The 13194-nt window shown below is 38.2% G+C and overlaps 1 long non-coding RNA gene across 1 annotated transcript; it reads right to left on the minus strand.

Annotated features, from left to right (window-relative positions):
• Nucleotides 1-1518: 1518 nt before the first annotated feature.
• LOC127085141 (uncharacterized) lies at nucleotides 1519-2944 on the minus strand. Its single transcript, XR_007788959.1, has 2 exons — nucleotides 2726-2944; nucleotides 1519-2356 (listed from the first exon to the last, which is right to left on the minus strand). It is a non-coding gene; the product is annotated as an uncharacterized LOC127085141 (long non-coding RNA).
• Nucleotides 2945-13194: the final 10250 nt, after the last annotated feature.

Below are 13194 nucleotides of genomic sequence, written 5' to 3' on the forward strand. Positions count from 1 at the left end.
AGGTACACGCATGCTCAAACCATCCACATCTTCCAGCCATCATGAAGCCTAGTCAAGTTTGTTTCAATGCCTAAATGCAAGTCAGCAAGCACCCTGCAGCCATCAATCCAAATATGTAAGCCAACCATACATCACACTCCATAAACATGGCTTAACATACTTGACGGAGTAATACATTTGGCCACTTGAAACTCACCATAACAGGGGTAATTCCTATAACAACTGGCCCTACAACATGCTATGATCCTGTTACATTAGATGCCTGCATCAAATCCAAAATTCTACAAATGGATAGCATCTTGTCCAAGCCACAGCGACAGGCCTAACTACTTCGACAACAAACCATGCAAACCATTGTAACATCCTGCAACAGGCAAGGCTAACTGATGCAGCAGGAAATCAAATGACAGGAATACAAACAATGGCAGCATAAAGTGTATTGTGACCAACCTGTCACATCTCCAGCCATGACAACAGGACCAACATAACCTGCATCATCCATGTTCGTCATCAACCAAACACCACACATTGGCTACACATCACCATTGCACCAGTCAAACAAAAACCACCTTGAACCATACTCATTGTAAGTTACATCAGCGTGGGTAATGCAAACCTGCAATTAGCCATTTGCTCATTTCAGCAAAGCATACTCAGTAGCTAGGTGACAACAACAATTCAGTCAGCTATACCTATTGCAGCCATCATCCATTAACAAGCAACTCAATCTTGTACAACAACCTACCATAACAGCCTAACAGATAAGTGTCATACCCCAATTTTGTCGGGGCATATTTAAATTTTCGTAGAATTAATTTCATTTTTTTAATTTAGCATCATATGCACAACATGGCATACATTTCATCACGAGAATACCTCACCTTAGTTTCTTATCACTATTATGTCATTTCCGTACTACATAGAAACATGCATTTCATGAAACCCATTTTTGTCCAGTGCGATTTATTATACGAATACGAGGAAAAGGACATGATGAAGGGATGTTACATAGGGTGGAATACTAGGTTGAAGCAAGGCCATTCATATATAGAAAATCCAAAGTGTAAGTTCATTTCAAGCACTAAATGTTATTCATTACATATAAGTGTCCATACATGAGGAAAATACAAAAAAAAATGAACTTTCAACCAAGGGTTAACTTTGATCAAAGGTAGACTCTTTTAGTCAAAATTCAACCAAAGTCAACTTAATTATGTTACAACTCAAGAACCATAATTCCTCTTCTCACCCCTTCATAATCTGTCCTTGGTCCACTAGTATTTCACATTGGAACTAAATGTTGGGGATTTCAAAATAAACATGGGTCAATTACCAAATCATCCTTTCATTTACAAATACAACATACATAAACACATGCTTCAATTGCAATCAATACATTTCAAACCATTACAAAATATGGTCACTTTTGTCTATTTTACATAATCTACAAGAAAGTTGCCAAAGCGAGGCCAGAGTGAACAAATAAGGAGCAAGCCGCTCTTTCCATGGATTTCAGAATACGAACATTGTATGGCTTAAAGTGTTGGTTTGAAATTACATTCACTGAACAAATTCGGGGTCTACAAACATATTTGTTTCAAATATCATCAATAGAAACACATCATGATGTCGGTTGCAAGCAATCCTAGGTTCTAAATAATGTTAGAGCCAAGCCAAATGAAAGAAATAATTTTCTAAAACAAAAACACACATCATCCTGTCATGACAGATTACAGATTGCCCCGACCTCTTCTCGCATTGGTCTCCAAAGACATTACAGAGACTCCCTCGCGGCATGCAATGACCTGTGGATCCCAGAGCTAGCAGCGCCATGCCCATAATGTGAACGTGAATACAGGTGCGCCAAGATTAAGTGCATAGGAATGTATGGAAATTATCACCGGCAAGTTACGCATTTAAAAAACCTGCAACAAAGTGGCCCTGGTCAAATCATAACTCACAGCAGTTCCAAGTACGAACAGGAAACGTACATTTCTAAAACTATGTTACCTATGGTATGTACAACCTTACCGATTGTTCTGAAAAGGTAAATCACAACCAACTTATAACCTGTAACTGTGTCTTTAAATTGAGCCAACTACCCTGTTAACCAACATTTCCGCTGACGCATCAACACTCCTTCAAAAAACTCTAAAGTGGCAGCCGTGAATAACCGACCGCATTGCAGGATAGAAATCCACTGCAGGGCCATTTGGTTAGCATCAAAAACCTGCCATACTAACAGCTCACAAAATAGTTCACACACCGGCAAAGCATCCCAAGCAAAAATCCAAAGCATTTCTTGCAGCACATATAGATGACGGATCACCAACATAAACCGCTTAATGAGCATCACCTACAAAAACACCCATGAAACCATGTAGATCAGTGCATAGGTGAAAGAATTAATCTTTGTTATACCAAAACACAAACAGATGACATTCCAAAGAAAAGGGCATAATGGATGCCATAAGAATCATGCAAACAGAACCATGACAGATGTTGGACCATGAAAAGAAAACCTGTTACCAAACCATCAAAACAGAACCATAAAAACCAAACAACAACCAAATGGTGTAGCGCCACAAGCAAAAATCATGAACAAGTGAGGACAGTGTTAAAGCATAACAATGCAGGGTTTGCAATCCAAACAGATAGTGCATACCACAATCCAGCAATGACTCAAAAATCAAATCAATGAGTACAAGGGTAATGATAACATAACCTTGTGTCCTGAGCAGCATACCAAAAGCCAGGTGCACACCGGCTTCAAACTTGCAAATGGCCTCAAAACTCCACTTACCCATTTAGCCACCATCACGGGTCTGAAGTCATGGTACAACATGAAAGTGCAAAAGAAAAGACGTCACGGAGACTTAAATCAACGAGCAATATCACCTAAGGGTCAAAACCGCAAGAGCAAATACCCCAGTCTAAATCAAAGCAGGAACGGCACCTAGGAAGTCCTTTTAAACTAAGGAATGGTTAAGGGTCGTAAGTAATTTAAGGATGAAACTACATAACAGTAAATACCAGTTTTCTTACCATAACCGTTGAAGGTTTCACAGCAGTAAAAACTTGACAGAAGATTCAGTGAAGATGGCCCCGCATTTGGAGATTTTTGGGACCACAATCAAATTCGTTTCCTACCACATTTACATTGGTCCCCACCAAAATCTAAAGAAAGATTTGATGCTAACGGAATGATTCCTTTTTGCACCGTCTGCCAAGGATCCACACATGATTTTGGGGAGCTCATTTCACTCTATAAAAGGGAAAGCTAATCGATTGAAAAGGAGGACCTGATTCCGCAATGTTACCCTGCCAAAACGCACACCAAACCATTCATTAAAAGTTCATACGATCAAAAACTACCCAGAGTTTCTCACTGGAACTCTGGATTAGTTGAACTAAACCGCCAATCGGGACCTGTGATATCGAAACGAAGAAGAAGCAAAGAGCGCAAGAGGATGAAGTAAGGGAAAGAGCAGAGAAATACCTGAAGCAGAGGAAATCTCCCCTTCTCTTTGTCGGTATCCTTTCACATTTATTCATTTCTTGTTGAAAACCTCTAACATGGTTGATATTTGTTCAAAAATTGAGTTTGCACTTCAATTTCCACCGCATTGCGTAACGACTTAGTAACCATTGGACGAGAGTGTCGGTCTCAATTGTGGTTTAGACTATATCACATGAACTCTTTGCATTTTATGCTTCTCTATTCGTATGCGATTTGTTTGAGTAGTAGGTTCTTATTTGAGAAATTTGGGATTCAGGGTATGATCAAGGGTTATGTATGTATGATCTTGTTGTTCACCATAGATGAATTTTGTTTTAGATTTGTGCTTAGGGTTTGGGTTGGGCCACACGATTGTGGTTTCGGAAAAAATGGAGAGAAGAGTTTTGATTCAGAAGAAAACATAGAAACATAGAGAGAGAGAGGAAGGTTGTCTCTACGTTTTCATATGGTGTTAGTTTTATTTTTGTTTATGACTAGTTAATTGTAGGATTTAATATTAATTAGTGGCAGATCATTCAATATTGGGAAAGGTTACTAATCAGTGGTAACAGTGCCCATGCAATGAGCACCGCCGCTCCACCTTCCCAAGAAGTTGCACGTGTCTCCATGGGAGTCTAACCGTCACAGGGAAGCTGTACAGCTGTCCCTCTTTTGGTTTCATCTTTAGATGCCTTGTCTGATGGGCTCAAGAGGAGTTGGGCTTAAGGCCCACTCCGACCCATGGTTTGCTTTTTCTTTCCTTTCTTTTTTTTCTATGCTCAGTTTTGACTTGGTCATAAAGAGGGGTTTTGGGCCTTAGGGCCCATTACGAGATATTAGTGCTAGGGCCTTATTTTGGGCTTCGCTTATAGTTTACCTTCTTTCAAACTTCATCTCTTTCTTATTTCCCATACATCTTGATTTATTACTTTAATTAAAAAGATAACACTAATATTAGAAATATTTATTAATTCGGTTTCGATTATTATTTTCAACTCATTTTTTATCTTGTTAGAATATTACAATTAATTAAATGGTGGATTAAATGGTTAATGTCAACAAACAATTTACTTTATTTTTAAAAAAAAAAATTGATTTTGATCCAATACCAAATAGTCTTTCTCAAAGTATATTAATTCTAAGTAAATTCAAATTCACCATATTTAAATAGTATTCTCTTAAAATTATTTAATTTAATTTTGAATGAAAAGGAGAATAGTAAGCCTCTGATTCACTATCTCTCGACTATTCGAATAATTGGCGTACGCCATATTGCTCGGATTTTCGTCATTCAATTAAAACCCTAAAAACTCTATAAAATTAAAATCACTTCCTCAAGTTAATTATAAATCCTAAAAGTTTCATTATCTAAATTAATTTTGGATGAAAAGGGGAATAGTAAGCCTCCGCTTCACTATCTCTCGACTATTCGAATAATTGACGTACGCCATATTGCTCGGATCTTCGTCATTCAATAAAAACCCTAATAATCATACAAAATACAAATCATCTTCCTAAATTAGGGTAATACTCAAAATATATCTTTTTATAAATTTGGGATGAAAAAGGAGATAGGAAGCGTTCGCTTCACTATTTCTCAAGCACTTGAATAATTGGCGTATCCCATATTGCTCGAGTTCTTGTCACTCGATTAAACCTTAATCATACATTTTCAAATCGATTTTTCAAATCAAAAATAGGTTCTAAATTCAAATCATTTCTAAACATCAAACCTCAATATTCAAATCACGTCTCCAAAATCAATTCCAAATTTCAAATTCTTTTTATTATTTCCGATAATTAAGGATAGGAGGCGTACGCCTCACTATATTTCGATTATTCGAATAATTGACGTACGCCACATTGCTCGAATCTTCGTCATCAATTCAAAACCACAATCGAATAAACTCAAATCACCTTTTATATAGAACACAATTTTACAAAGTAAACTTTACAAATTAAACTTCAATTGAAAATGGGAGGCGTTCGCCTCACCATTACTTGATTATTTGAATAATTGGCGTACGCCACATTGCTCAAATTATCGATCCAAACCTACCAAAATTCAAATTATTTTCACAAATCAAATACGACATCTAAAGACATATCTTTTACAATTTAAACCTCGGATGATAAAAGATGGGAGGCGTTCGCCTCGCCATCTCTCGATTATTTGAATAATTGGCGTATGCCATATTGCACAAATTATCGACTTCCGACTAAAACACGCTAAATAAACTTGGATAAGGGAATAGGTGGCGCTCGCCTCATTATTCTTTGAATAAGCAAGTAGGAGGCGTACGCCTCACTACCGTGCATATTCAACATCCGCAAATAAACTTTCAAAAATAATTAGAACGAAAAAGGAGTAGAAGGCTTTCGCCTTATTATTCCTCGAAAAAATTGGACGATTGGTGTGCACCACATTGCTCAATCTTTCGTTGTTCTTCAAAAACATCTCATACACATCAAACCTAATTTCTCGCCCCCGCGCGATCGAAACCAAACTAAAACACCCAAACACGTCAATTCAAATCGTCACCCTCGCGTGACCAAAACCCTTTTCAAAAGAACACTGTTAATCCTTTCTAATACGCACAACAAACTAGTGCTTAAGCCTCCCCCGAGAGTAGACAAGCCAGCGTTTAGCCTTTAGAACATCGACCTACACAGTCGTTCATCAAAGAAAAACACACCAAATATTCGTAGTAGCCTGAACTACGAATGCTCTGATTTCCTTATTGCACCATAAGGATACGTAGACAGGAGATTGTTGTATCTTCGCGAGCACACTAATAAAAAACCTCATTTTTTCCCTCCTGAGGTCTTCATCCATATCTATCATAAATTCTAATCACTCGAAGCAAGCAAATAACAGTCAATTAACAATCAAATAGCAAATCAGACTAAAAGGTTCCCATTGAGTACAACGGACGTTAGGGGTGCTAATACCTTCCCTTTGCGTAATCGACTCCCGAACCCAAATATGGTTGCAACGACCATTATTCTTATTTCTAAAGGTTTTCTCGATATTTTCCTATTCCTTCATTGGAATAAATAAAGTTCGGTGGCGACTCTGTTTCGAACAACATTTTTTCCGCGTTCCATCGCGAGGGATCGCATTTTTTCGAGGTGCGACAGACTGGCGACTCTACTGGGGACCCTGCTCCAAGCAAGAGAGAGTCTAGCCTAGCTTAGCTTGATTTTGCTATGACTGTTAGAAGATGTTCTCATCTTCCATGCTTGTTTCTCTGTATTTTATTATGTTGCTTGTATGTAATGTATTTTGATACTATAATATGGGACTTGGTGTATGCTGTGAGATAAGCGCCATACCCGAGCTTCGAGAAGAACTTAGAACCCGAAGTTGTGTAGTATTGAACCGAGGGGTGTACACCTCATTGGGACAATACGAAGACTCCACCTAGAGTAGATCTGTTTGGAATTTCCATCACAATATGGCTAGCCCATTATTGCGGGGAGGTTCTAAATACGATCCGTGACTCTAGGGACCTCGCCTTAAACCCAAGTTTTGTTTTCATGATTGGTGATTATGTAGTATTGAACCGAAGGGTCTACGCCCTGTTCGAACAATACGAGAATCCCACTTAGATTAGATCATTTCAGAACTCCCATCATGATGTGGCTAGCCCACCATTGCGAGGAAGTTTTGAACTTGATCCGTGAGTCTGAGTTCCTTCCTTGAAAACATAACTTTAGAACCTACCTTTGGGGAATTTCTAATCAGAGAAACCTTTGCTTCTTCCAGTTATACTGACGTACCCGACGTGTGAATGATCATGAGTATCTGTATTCCTTGCGAAAAACATGGAAAAATATCATGCATTGGCATATCATAAACATGCATTGCATATCATATCCCAGAAACAAAAACTTACACCACATTCTACCCTTTGTCCAGTAATGCTGACTACTCGACACCGGTGCGAGACACGCCACAGCTACAAGATGACGCTTGAACAACTTGAAGCCAACCAGGTTTCAATGAGGATAGACATTGACTCCATGCAGACAAAGATGGATCGCTTGCTGGAAACCATGTTGCTCCTAGACCAGAAGGAGAAGGATGTTGAGACTAGCGCCGAAGCCAGGAAAGTTGCTTCCCAGTTTGGATCGTCGTCACTTAGCATCCTTGGAGTAATTGAACTTGATGGTAACCCCGCCCAGCCTAGAGGAGGACTAATCCCTATTCCGATCCCCATGGTCAACATGAACCCCCATGAGCATTCTGCTACATCTGCTTGACATGGATCAATGATGGGTGATGAAGATCCGTATGACGCTTTCTCCATCGGCCTGAACAAGCAGAGCAATTCCGCCGAGGAATCCCAAGATGAAGGCCTGTTCATTTGAATGAAGGCGATCACTATGCCATTTTTACCATTTTGCATTCTTGTAATTTGATCTTGTTGTCTAAGTATTGTATGCTTTAAATATTGTTATTTGTATTTGGTCTTATTAATGGGATGATTATGCATGCTTTGAATCAATCTTTCATATTCACTCATTTATCACATATGCAAATCACAAACACATACTTTTTCACTTCACCTTCTTCATCACACTATTATTAGTAAATGTTGGAAGGAGGATGACGAAAACACAATACTCATAATTGCTTATCGTATGCTTTCGGATAAAATCCTACTGATGATGTACAGGCATTGTTTGAAAATCCCAAACACTGGAGAGATAAGAAGTTAATTCCTAGTCAACCACTTCGAGCCTAGAAGTAGGAGTTTCTTTCGGATCTACAAACCCTTACGCTTAACCTGGGGCAGGGTAGTGTTCAGTTGATTTGACTACACGTTCAAATTACAAGATGAAATATCCCATAAGAGGATCAACCATATGACATTCTTCACACACATCCTGAAGTGTCGAAAGAACCATACAAATCCAAAATCTATGTCGGTTGTTCTTCAAATCAATGACTTGGCAGTCACGATTTCAAAAAAAAAAATCAAAGAAAGAGCCCGTAAGTCCAACACCCTAAAAGGAGACTTAGGCAAAAACAGGGGCAATCCCGATGGATTAAAGCTTCAAACAAAGCGGTCCATGTAAAAGTTAGGGATCAAAACAAAAATCGAAAGAGACAATGAAAGTCTCTAACAAAACAAAACAAGATTCAGTGACCACCGTGCCAAAATCAAAGGGTCACCGACATCCAAAAAAGGAAATAAGGTGGCTGCCATTCCAAGAGACCTTGAATCACCATCTTTATCCTCACACCTGCAAAAAAAATGGATGTGTGTGAATTAACTGAACGTAGGATTGGAGATCATCATGAAGAAGGGGTGTGTTAAAATAAACTTTGAGCCTTATATCCTTTTGTTTCAATAACCACGAACCAAGCCACGTTACAACCCTCAAAAGACCTAATTGAAGTAGGGTTTGTTCTGAAAGCATACTATAGCAAGGTGAGTAAACTGACTCCTAGAAATTTGCTAAAATGTTATTCTCACTATATCACTCACACGCTAGCTAAATCAGCACCGCGTTTGGACTCATGATCCACTCGCCACACACTACCACGACACTTCCAAATGAATGATTGTTTTTCAAAACTTGCATAACTGTTGCATTAAAATCACCATTTCTTGAACGACAATTCTTAATTGTCAGTCAGTGCTTGACATCGAGAAAAATCCTACAAAGGGCAATTCAAGAGGTACTTGATCGTTGGTGCTGACACGAATCAAGCCCATCTCATAAATCAGGGGCATGGCATCTTCTGATCATGTTGAAATAGTAAGTATAAAACAAATCTCCAAGCATCGGTTGATAAGGGAGGAAAAGTACTTCAGTACTCATCCCATCTGGGGCAAGTCCCTCAAAGGCTAATCAGGGGGCAAGACAAGTGGCAAGGGGCAAATTCCCTTCATATCTTCAAGTCAATCAAGCAGATTGCATCAGACACTAGTAACTACTTGAATTCACAACAAAAATGTTGAAAGTCCATACCAGTACAACGAGAATCCTTGATGCATGTCAAAGGCATAATCATCATGCGTTGATCATGTCACTACGCTCAATTACAGGCTGGCCATACATCTCAGAAGAAGAAATCGAGATCTTCTCAAAGACAAATACACAACAGCAAGAAATCAAACTTGGGACACCAAGAGTATTCGCATCTACTGCGTGTTCATCGCATCATCAACTACCGAGTGTCAGGAATTCAGATCCTTCCACCAACCAATATTTCAATCCACATTGACAATTACCAGAAAAAACCAAAGCCCACCTCGTTGGCATCTGTACAAAAACAAATCCATCCACATTGATAATTACCAGAAAAGCGAAAGTCCACCTTGATGGCATCCACATAAAAACAAATACAACCAGCATTGGTTTACAGAAGACACATTTCCTTTGAAAACAAAAAGGGGCCAATCCCAAGCAAACCAATCACCCTTTGCATTTAAACATGCATCACATGCATCATATGCATCACCTCATTACATAATGCATACATGACATTCATTCACATAAACACGAATCAAAATCCAAGGTTTGGTCGTCGGTATCCAGGCAAACCCTCAGTTGAGTCATTGTCACTTCCTCTAAGTGAGTTCTTACCCTATTATCGGGCGTTCCCCATTGAGCTACATCCTTCAACCTTTTGTTGATAAGACGTTATCCTTAGCAAAGTCAAACATTGTTCTTTAAAACACTTACCTTGTTCCGCGTTGAGCGTCCCTCAATGAGTCGTTTCATGTAACCTTTTGTTGACATAAACTACATCTCCCCAGAGAATATTGTTCTACAACCTTTTGTTGTCGATACCCTGAGCAAATCTTACCCAGTAATGTTCCAACACTACCCAGCAAATCAGGTTTACTGAACATTGACAGTAGCCTTATTTTTCCAAATATTTTTCTCACCATCATCCTTTTGGTGAAAGTCCATTGAGGAATAATATTAATCATCACCCTATTTACGATCACCAATATCCTTTTGGTAATGATAAATCCTTGACATTTGTGATCTTACTGTCATCCTTTTGGTGTCGAAGATCCTTGGAGTTTTGGTCCAACCTTCATCCTTTTGGTGAATGGTGACCTCTGCAAATATTATAGCTTACCGTCATCCTTTTAGTGTCGGCGATCCTTGTGGTGATAAGGATCCTTGTCATTTTGGTTCAAACATCATCCTTTTGGTGGTGACATCCAGTTCAATCTAAACATCATCCTTTTGGTGATAGAGATTACAAAGTTTGGTTTAAGCTATCATCCTTTTGGTGATTGTGACATTTGAAAAGTCTAACCCCACTGTCATCCTTTTGGTGTCAGCAATATTTGAAGTTATTATAACTTATTATCATCCTTTTGGTGGTAACAAGTTTCGAAGTTATGATCTCACCTTCATCCTTTTGGTGATGGTGATTGTGTGCTTATTATCATCCTTTTGGTGGTAATGAGTTCTGTTGTTTGTAGTACCTTCATCCTTTTGGTGATGGTGACTATTGACTTATTATCATCCTTTTGGTGATAACGAGTTTTGTTGTTTAATCCTACCTTCATCCTTTTGGTGACAGTGACCATTTGAGTTATGGGATCATTATCATCCTTTTGGTGATAACGGGTTTTGTTTTGATCTTACCCTCATCCTTTTGGTGATGGCGATCATTGAGTCTGTTTCAGCTTATTATCATCCTTTTGGTGATAACAAGTTTTGAAGTTTTGTCCTTATTATCATCCTTTTGGTGATAACAAGTTCTGTTTATTTGATATTGCTGTCATCTTTTTGGTGTCAGTGATATTTAAGGTTATTGACTTAGTATCATCCTTTTGGTGGTAACAAGTTCTGTTGTTGATCTTACCTTCATCCTTTTGGCGATGGTGATTGTTGACTTATTATCATCCTTTTGGTGATAACAAGTTTTGTCTTGATCTTACCTTCATCCTTTTGGTGATGGTGATCAATTGCGTTGTGTGCTTATTATCATCCTTTTGGTGGTAACAAGTTTTGTCTTTTAATTATACCTTCATCCTTTTGGTGATGGTGATTGTTGACTTATTATCATCCTTTTGGTGATAACAAGTTTTTGTCTTGTAACTTACCTTCATCCTTTTGGTGATGGTGATCATTTAAATTGCTGTAACTTATTATCATCCTTTTGGTGATAACGAGTTATGTTGTTTGTAGTATCTTCATCCTTTTGGTGATGATGACTGCCAACTTATTATCATCCTTTTGGTGATAACAAAGTTTTTGTCTTGATCTTACCTTCATCCTTTTGGTGATGGTGATCAATTGCGTTGTGTGCTTATTATCGTCCTTTTGGCAATAACAAGTTTTGTCTTTTAATTATACCTTCATCCTTTTGGTGATGGTGATTGTTGACTTATTATCATCCTTTTGGTGATAAAAAGTTTTGTTATTAGGCCTCACCTTCATCCTTTTGGTGATGGTGACCTCTGAAGTTATTTGCTTATTATCATCCTTTTGGTGGTAACAAGCTTTGTTGTTTGATTTTACCTTCATCCTTTTGCTGATGGTGATTGTTTTGACTTATTATCATCCTTTTGGTGGTAACAAGTTTTGTCTTGTAACTTATCTTCATCCTTTTGGTGGTGGTGATCATTGAGTTTCGACTTATTATCATCCTTTTGGTGATAACAAGTTTGTTGTGTGACTATACCTTCATCCTTTTGGTGATGGTGATCATTGAAGTTATTTGACTTATTATCATCCTTTTGGTGATAACAAGTTTTGTTGTTGGATCTTACCTTCATCCTTTTGGTGACGGTGATCTTTGAAGTTGATGAGTCAACGATCATCCTTTTGGTGATAGCCTTGATATTATACTCTCTGTAGTGGGAAACTTTATCAAAATAACCATCATCCTTTTGGTGACGGACATCATCCTTTTGGTGATGGAAATCTTTGAATTGTGTCTAACTTTCATCCTTTAGGTGATAGCGAGATTTGTTGTTGATCTTACCATCATCCTTTTGGTGATGGCGATCTTTGTTGTAGCCGTTGTAACCATCATCCTTTTGGTGATAATTACTTTTTAAGCTCAGCTTATTCATCATCCTTTTGGTGATGACAATCCTGACAATCATAGTGAATTACTATCATCCTTTTGGTGATAGCAATTAACTTCACTGTCATCCTTTTAGTGTCAGAAAACCAGTCCCATATTTGTCTTTACAACAATGATGACCTGTACAAGATTTGGATGTCGACTCGAGGGCTGGCATTGATTTGGCATCCTACCCCTATCACCTTGGTGCTGTTAGAATCCATTGCATTTTATTTCTGCATATCTCATTACATTTCAAAAGACAAAATTTGGGTCTTTTCGTATTTAATTACCTTCCACCATGAATGTATGAAGACTATCGTCATTCTTACTTTCTAGTTCAAGATAATTAAATAGGGGCAGCTGTCATACCCCAATTTTGTCCGGGCATATTTAAATTTTCGTAGAATTAATTTCATTTTTTTTAATTTAGCATCATATGCACAGCATGGCATATATTTCATCACGAGAATACCTCACCTTAGTTTCTTATCACTATTATGTCATTTCCGTACTAGATAGAAACATGCATTTCATTAAACCCATTTTTGTCCAGTGTGATTTATTATATGAATACGAGGAAAACGACATGATGAAGGGATGTTACATAAGGTGGAATACTAGGTTGAAGCAAGGCCAT

This window comes from Lathyrus oleraceus, chromosome 5 (genome assembly GCF_024323335.1).
Source record: "Lathyrus oleraceus cultivar Zhongwan6 chromosome 5, CAAS_Psat_ZW6_1.0, whole genome shotgun sequence".
NCBI classification, from domain to species: Eukaryota; Viridiplantae; Streptophyta; class Magnoliopsida; order Fabales; family Fabaceae; genus Lathyrus; species Lathyrus oleraceus.